Source organism: Triticum aestivum, chromosome 4B, assembly GCF_018294505.1.
Source record: "Triticum aestivum cultivar Chinese Spring chromosome 4B, IWGSC CS RefSeq v2.1, whole genome shotgun sequence".
In the NCBI taxonomy this organism is placed as follows: domain Eukaryota; kingdom Viridiplantae; phylum Streptophyta; class Magnoliopsida; order Poales; family Poaceae; genus Triticum; species Triticum aestivum.
This window is the reverse complement of record NC_057804.1, coordinates 130,004,822-130,013,236: the sequence shown is the minus strand read 5'-3', so window position 1 is coordinate 130,013,236 and position 8,415 is coordinate 130,004,822.

Here is an 8,415-nt window from a genome sequence, read left to right as displayed (position 1 = left end):
GTTCATTACTCTTTGGTGTTACATTGCAACATATTCCATGTGCTGACCCGTTTCGGGCTGCAACATATCATGTTGCAGACTTTTCAGACGACAAGTAAGGTGCCATAGGTCGTTGTCGTTCACTCAGCTATGCCGTTGGAGTTGATGGACTCACTTTATCTTCCAAGCATTCAACTATTATCTTATTTAGATGGCCTTAAGCCATATTATTGTAATAAGTTCTCTTTTGAGACATTCGATGTAATAAGTGTGTGATTGAAACTCTGTTATAAATCCTCAAGTACTATGTGTGTCAGCATTACTGATCCAGGGATGACACTGATGCACAGAGACTAGACTGTTTGAGGTCTGGTCGCTACAAAAATTGTGTTAGCATACAATTGGTAATGTTTTATTATAATTATGCAATAACTTTATAGTGGGACATAATGGAATTGATGTTATATGTACTAACCCCTCTAATAAAAAGTTTGACTAAGTTTTGTGTGGATGAAGTGTTCGAAGATCGAGGAGGTACCGATATGAGAAGAATAAGGAGAGGAAAGAGTTCAAGTTTGGGGATTCCCAAGGCACCACAAGTAAATATCCAAGGACACTCAAGCATCTAAGCTTGGGTATGCTCCGGAAGGCATCTGCTCTTTCTTCTTCAACAATTGTCGTTATGCCTCGATTTTTGTTTTGTTCACATGATATGCGTATTTTGTGTGTACTTTTCCATTTTCTTTTATGCACCATGCTTGTTGGAGATGATGGTTCTTTGTTGATTTATATAATGATGCATGTGCTTCACTTAAATCTTTTGAGTACGGCTTTATAGAATGCTCTTTGTGCTTCACTTAAATCTTTTGAGTATGGCTTTATAGAATGCTTCATGTACTTCACTTATATATTTTGATCTTGGATATTGGTCTCTGTATATTCATTGTAGAATGCTCTATGAACTTCACTTATATCTTTTAGAGTATGAATATAATTATCATCGAAAGTGGGTTTGGAAGAGTATCATTAAAATATCAATGCTTAGCTAAAAAGCTTTAAAGAAAAGTTCTTGTGTGGAGACAACCCGATATTTATCCTTACCGTTTTTGTGTGTTCACGCGATTAGGCTACTTTAGCGATGATGTTTTATAGCTTTTGTTTCAATAAATTGCCAAGTAAAGCCTTTGGGATAGTGTGGATGATAGTTGACTTGATTTTGTGCAAAAACATAAACTTTTGCATCCAGTGCAGAAAATCCTATAAATTATTGGAATGTGATTTTGATCTGAAATTTTTAGTCATGATTGATATACAAGTTCTCTATGTTTTCCTAATTTTTCAGAATTTTTTAGAGTTGCATAAATATGGTCATTGTTCAAATTATTACAGATTGTTCTGTTTTTGACAGATTCTGTTTTCAATGCATAGTTTGCTTGTTTTATAGTTTCTATGGCTTATATTGGTCAATGTAAATTGTAGAAATGATAGCGTAAATTAGGCATTATGTGATAACAATTATGAATCTTTTCTTGACAGTACCAAAGTGAACAATTTATCCATTATCATATCAACTCATCTCAAGAAGTTCCATTAAGTTTTGTGTGTTTGAAGTTTTCAGATTTTGGATGAGATATCGATATGGTGAGAATAAGGAGTGAAAATACCCTAAGCTTGGGGATGCCCAAGGCAACCCAAGGTAATATTCAAGGAAGACCCAAGCAACTAAGCTTGGGGATGCCTTCCGGGGCATCCCCTCTTTCGTCTTCAACATTATCGGTAACCTTACTTGGAGCTATATTTTTATTCGTCACATGATACATGTTTTGCTTGGAGTGTCATTTTTTGTTGAGATTTGCTTGATGTTATTTAGAATAAGATTTTTTTATATATTATTTCAATAAAAAGTATCAAGGATAGTCTTCACCATGCTTAGTTTGCATGTTCATGAGTTGCTGTCTGAAAACAGAAAGTTGTCCGTTATTGCATAAATTCTCCAGAGAAGTCAGAATGTGATGAAAGCTTGAAATTTTGACACAATAAGCTATGATAAATTCTCTACAGTGTGGTATTTTTTTTCATAATTTTGTGAGTTAATTAAGTATGGATACTTCTTCATCCTTTACAGACTATTCTATTTAGACAGGTTGTTGTTATATTTGCATTGTTTGCATATGTTTGCTGGCTTAATGATTCTATTTGAGGATAGAAGTATTAAATATGCAGAGGCATTTAGTATGAAATTTGTAGTTATAATTTAGTAATTTGTACATAATGATAAGGTTTTGCATTGATTTATAGTAACGTATCTCACGAGTTCTCGTTGAGTTTTGTGTGGATGAAGTTCTTAAGATTTAAGGAAACCATGATATGAGAGGAATTAAGGAGACACAAGAGCTCAAGCTTGGGGATGGCCAAGGCATCCCAAATTAATATTCCAAGAAATCTCAAGCATCTAAGCTTGGGGATGCCCAAGTAGGCATCCCACCTTTCATCATCCACAAATATTGGTTAATCTCGGTTAAGCCTAAGTTTTTTGCTTCTTCACACGATGTGTGCTATCCTTGGTGTGTCCTTTTATTTTCATTTTGCTTGCTGTTTGAATAAATACTTGGATCTGAAATCTTTATTTGGAGAGAGTTTTCACATAGCTACTTAATTGTTTGACTACTCATTGATCTTCACTTATATTTTTTGTAGTTTGTCATTTACTCTTGTGCTTCACTTATATCCTAAGAGTAAATAGTTGAATGAATCAAATATCATAAAGTTGAAATTATCCATGTATCATATGCTTAGTAATATTTCACATTGATTTTATAAAGTAAAATCTATTGAAGCTTGACAATCACAATATTTGCCATACAAGCAATTCATGAATGATTAGTATAAGGAAGAGAACTTTCACATACAAATATATTATCTTGGACATCTTCTATGATTGTGAATACCCACTAATTATTTTTAAACTTGAGCAAATTAGTTGAAGTTGGACAAGGAAGACAACATAATGAGTTATGTTTGGGTATATTTGCATAGAAGTTATATTGTTATGGATCCTCCAACACGTGTTTCTTTCTTAGGATCTTTTGCTAGCCAAAAAATTGTACTAAGTAGAGATACTACTTGTGCATCCAAAAAACCCTTAAACCCAGTTTCTTTCCATGAGTGTCCACCATATCTACCTATGGATTGAATAAGATCCTTCAAGTAAGTTGTCATCGGTGCAAAAAGCAATAAAAATTGCTCCTAAAATATGTATGATCTTTTATTGCAAGGTAAAATAAGCATTTTACGAACTTGCGATGGTAAAGAAATAAAAGTGACAGTTTGCATAATAAAGGTTGCTATTACAAGAGGTAATATAACGTGATGTTCCTTTGCATTAAGGGCTTGCACATCCAAAAATAAAAACCTCATGTCGACCTCTGCTTCCCTCTACAAAGGGCTATCTTTTACTTTTCCGTATTTACTTTCATGCAAGAGTCAATAAGTATTCATTCTCATTTCAACCTCAATTATTCTCTAGTTTGCGAGCATTATGTGGTGGGGAAAGATCCAGACACATATATCCATTCAAATATATTTGATCATGAATTATTATTGTTGACAATTATCTTTTATTATAAGCATGTTGGCAGGAGAAACATTTAAGCCCCTATCTTTCTCTGTGTTTGATGGATGCTATTTGTTCTAAAAATATGCTTTGAGTACCAGTAATCATAGAAGACTATATGATAATTGAGTATGTGGAGCTCTTACTTAGACTTCGTTGAGAATAAGTTGAATTGCATTTGTTTGGTGACTAAGAACATATGTTGTTAAGTTTCAGTTTCAAGAGAATGTGTTGTTCAAACCATAACACGTGAATAGATGGCTAATTTATCAACATGAGTTTTGTGAGAAAGAGATGTTGTATATAATGCTAGGAAAATTGATTGAAATTATCATTGATCAAACTTATGCACTATGCTAGCATTCACACGTCATAAATTATTTCTTTTATCATTTACCTACTCGAGGACGAGCAGGAATTAAGTTTGGGGATGCTGATACGTCTCCAACATATCTATAATTTATGAAGTATTCATGCTTTATTTAGATGAGTTTTATATGGTTTTGGTGTATTTTTATATTATTTTTATGGTCTAACATGTTGATCCAGTGCCCAGTGTCAGTTCCTGTTTTCTGCATGTTTTTTATTTCACAGAAATACCATACCAAACAAAGTCCAAATGTGATAAAAATTTGTGGAGATTTATTTTGGAATATATGTGATTTTTGGGAGGAAGAATCAATGCAAGACGGTGCTCGAGGGCCCCATGAGGCACCAGGGTGCGGCCTACCCCCCTGGTCGCACCCACGTGGCTTGTGGGCACCTCCTAGGTCGGTTGATGCCCTTCTTTTGCTGCAAGAAAGAGAATATTAGGATAAAAAACCCTCAAAATTTCAGCCCAATCAGAGTTACGGATCTCCCAGAATATAAGAAACATTTTTTTTGCCAGAAACAGGAGCGTAGAAACAGAAGAGAATAGAAAGATAGATCCAATCTCGGAGGGGCTCTCGCCCCTCCGGGCGCCATGGAGGCCAATGACCAGAGGGGAAAACCTTTCCCCATATAGGGGGAGGTCATGGAGGAGGAAGCCCAAGGGAGAGACTCTCTCTCCCCCTCTCTCTCGGTGGCGCCGGAGTGCCACCGGGGGAATCATCACCGTGGTGATCATTTTCATCAACATCACCGTCTTCATCACCTTCCTCATCTATTTTCAGCAGTCCACTCTCTCGCATCTCTATAATCCCCTACTTGAACATGTTGCTTTATGCCACATATTATTATCCAATGATGTGTTGCCATCCTATGATGTTTGAGTAGATTTCTTTTGTTCTTTGGGTTGATCAATGATCTTGATTGGTTTGAGTTGTATGTTTTACTTTAGTACTGCCATATGGTGCCTTCCATGCCGCATGCACGTGGGGGATTCCCATTGTAGGGTGTTTCAATATGTTCATGATTCGCTTATAGTGGGTGGCTAGAGAGACAGAAGCTTACACCTGAGTAAGGGGGTTGTTGCGTATGGGAGTAAAGGGGACTTGATACTTAATGCTATGGTTGGGTGATATGTCTCCAATGTATCTATAATTTTTTATTGTTCCATGCTATTATATTATCTATTTTGGATGTTTTATATGCATTAATATGCTATTTTATATTATTTTTGGGACTAACCTATTAACCTAGAGCCCAGTGCCAGTTTCTGTTTTTCCCTTGTTATAGAGTTTCACAGAAAAGGAATATCAAACGGAGTCCAAACGGAATAAAACTTTCGCGATGATTTTTCTTGGACCAGAAGACACCTATGAGACTTGGAGAGGAGGTCAGAAGACCTATAAGGAGACGACAAGCTGTAGGGGCGCGCCCCAGGGGGGCACCCCCTAGCTTGTGGTCCCCCTAGAGGTCCTCCAACCCTAATTTTTGCTCCATTAAATACCCAAATATTCCCAAACCAACAGAAGCGTCCACCAAAATACTTTTCCGCCGCCGCAAGCCTCTGTTCCCGTGAGATCCCATCTTGGGGCCTTTTTTGGCAATCTGTTAGAGGGGGATTCGATCACGGAGGGCTTCCACACCAAACTTATTGTCCTACCGATGATGTGTGAGTACACAGACCTACGGGTCCATAGCTAGTAGCTAGATGCCTTTTTTCTCTCTCTTTGATCTTCAATACAATATTCTCACTAGTGCAGAGACATGCTATACAAATAGTTTTTACCCCCTTTCCGCGACGGCATTCTGAACCGTTACTAAATGAGTGTGTGCGATAGGGGGGTCCTTCTCACATGACCCAGAAACCATCGGGGATAGGCCCTCCTAGCACACATGCTGGGGCAAAATGAGTTCATGTGCAATTGGGCAAGGCATCGAAACCCAATCATTTCTGTTCACATGTACATCCCACATGGTGAATCCTAGAAAAACATTTCCGTTCGTATGTATATCACACACAACTTTTTGTGTGGAAACGTTTGTGCTAGGTGGCCTAACACAAATAGTTCTCTGCTAGAAGCCGTGTGTGATTGTTAGTTGATCGAACACACCTACTTTCTAGAAACCATGTGGGTTGTTTGAGTTCATCACACAGGGTGCTGTCTGAGTAATCGTCTGCAATAGAAAACCTCAATAAGCAGGGTAATTAGCCTATTATTGATAATCCATGTAGTAATCAAATTGAAATTTCTTATAAAACACACTAGATATTTCATATTCGTATAACGGCAACCAGGATTTCATAATCGAATTACATCAGATAGCTTCAACACTCAGTTACGCACAACAACACCAACTTTCACATGCAACATCGAAAACCTTTGGAAAGTAGCATCATACATAGTAAATAGACAGATGAATCTCATCTGGGAAACTGTAGAAGCGGAAGGCAAATATTGAGCCTTTAGTGATGTTGAATGTCCTTGCAACTTCAGGCCAGTGGCTATGGATAATTGCTCGCCCAACCTACTTCAATATTGTACCGTGGGTGTTGAATGAATACCTTCCTCGCCTCTTGAACATGCAGGTGGTTTGGTAGGTAATCATTGGTGAACTGCTTTGAAAATGACTGAAGACAAAGATATGCATAAATCACTGTTATAAATTTTGAAATGGCGCAAGGGGTAAAAACAAGGTAAAGGAGTTAGTAGCATCCTATAGTTGACTGATGTCTTCTTCATTGTGCAAACAAAGATCTTGTTGTTATTCATCGCAAGTTTCTTCATCATAACAATCTTTCTGAGTTTCTTGACTTGACTGATATTCATGGACATCTCATTTCCCCATATGCACAATGGGTCGAACAGTGGGTCTAAGACTCTAACAGCAGGTCCTACATGTGCAAGACCAAATTGTAAGAAACCTAAAAATTAGAATGATTCCTGCAACTGCACAATAATGTGCAATTAGCGAAAGGACCATGCATGAGCAAACCTCGATGGTAAACCACAGTGTCTCCCATTGTTTCCCTGCAACACACATAGGAAGATCTTGATTAGGTTAACTGAGAGTTGCCATACTATCAGTAGAATATGTATTGAGTACAACCAAATTTGATTTATTTCTCACATGCATAACAATACCAAATTGTACCCACAGTAAATGAAAATCAAATTGCAGAATTGAACCAAACAATTAAATGGACATCAGACCAAATGAACCAAAACAGTTAACTAAGCACGACATTGCAGAATAGAAACATGTACTAGAAGATAAGACAGTTAACAAAACAAAGAATGCTTGAGAACAGTACTATGAAATGTAGCATTGTTGGACCAAACTGTTAACTGAACATTACATTTCAGAGGACCGAACTGTTAACAGAACATCAGATTACATATTAACATTACAAAGGGCAAATCACTGGAAGGCACTGTGGTGGCCTCGAGAAAACAGCATGAACTGTATTTTAAAGTAGAGTACCGCGTGGCAGTGTCGATGGTGGACTCGAAGACGAGGTGTTCCTCCAAGATCTGGCGGTCGGCACGCATGGCAGCCATAGCGACCTCGTGCGCACGTGCGGACGCGATTTGCTTCTTCCCTGCCAGATGCTACTGAGCTCCATGTTATACTGCGTGCAAAATGGTTGTGGGCAACACTTAATTGGAGGACGGGGCCAGTGCCTTCGGTGGAAGGTGTTGCACCGTCGGTCGGGGCATGTGGGATGGGGAAGGAGGAGGATGGTGTGGGTGGGGTGTGGATTACCTAACCATATCGATGAGGCCGCATAGCAAGAAGAAGGGTCGGCGGCAAGGAGGCCGCACAACAAGAAGAAGGGTCGCCGACGAGGAGGCGGCGTAGCAAGAAGAAGGGTCATCGGTGACGAGGCTGAGCTACCAGTACGCAACAGTGAAGGTTTGAACTTGGAAAGCAAGGAGGAACAGTGGAAATGTGGCTTTTGGTGGGAGGGAGGGGGCGGGGAGATAGATATTTCTGCGGTGGAAGAAAAAATTTGCTCGGTGCCGCGAGAAACTAGCGTGCAAGTGTGGTTCAAGCACGAGCGGTGGACTGTAGACGATGAATCTTCCTGCATAAGCCAGACAAGACGGTGCGCCAAGATATTTTATATCACATCCCACATGATTATTGCTAGTAAATTGTCTGTGGTATACCTGATTTTTTTCATTATGTTTTGAAAGACAAAATGGTGTTACGGAGGGAAAGGATGGTGTTTGAATTGCTAGAACATTTATGTATAGTGAACATGCAACTACATGAGTGTCGTGTTTAAATTCGGAATTATTCCAGGTTCGTTTCGCATTTTTATGCATTAATTGAGTTTCTAGGCATTTAATGTGCATAATTCAAATTTGCACTACAAGCACATGCTCCAGTGCACCAAAGTTTGTTGAAAAATCACATGTGTATCTTTGGGTGAATTTATAGGTCCCATG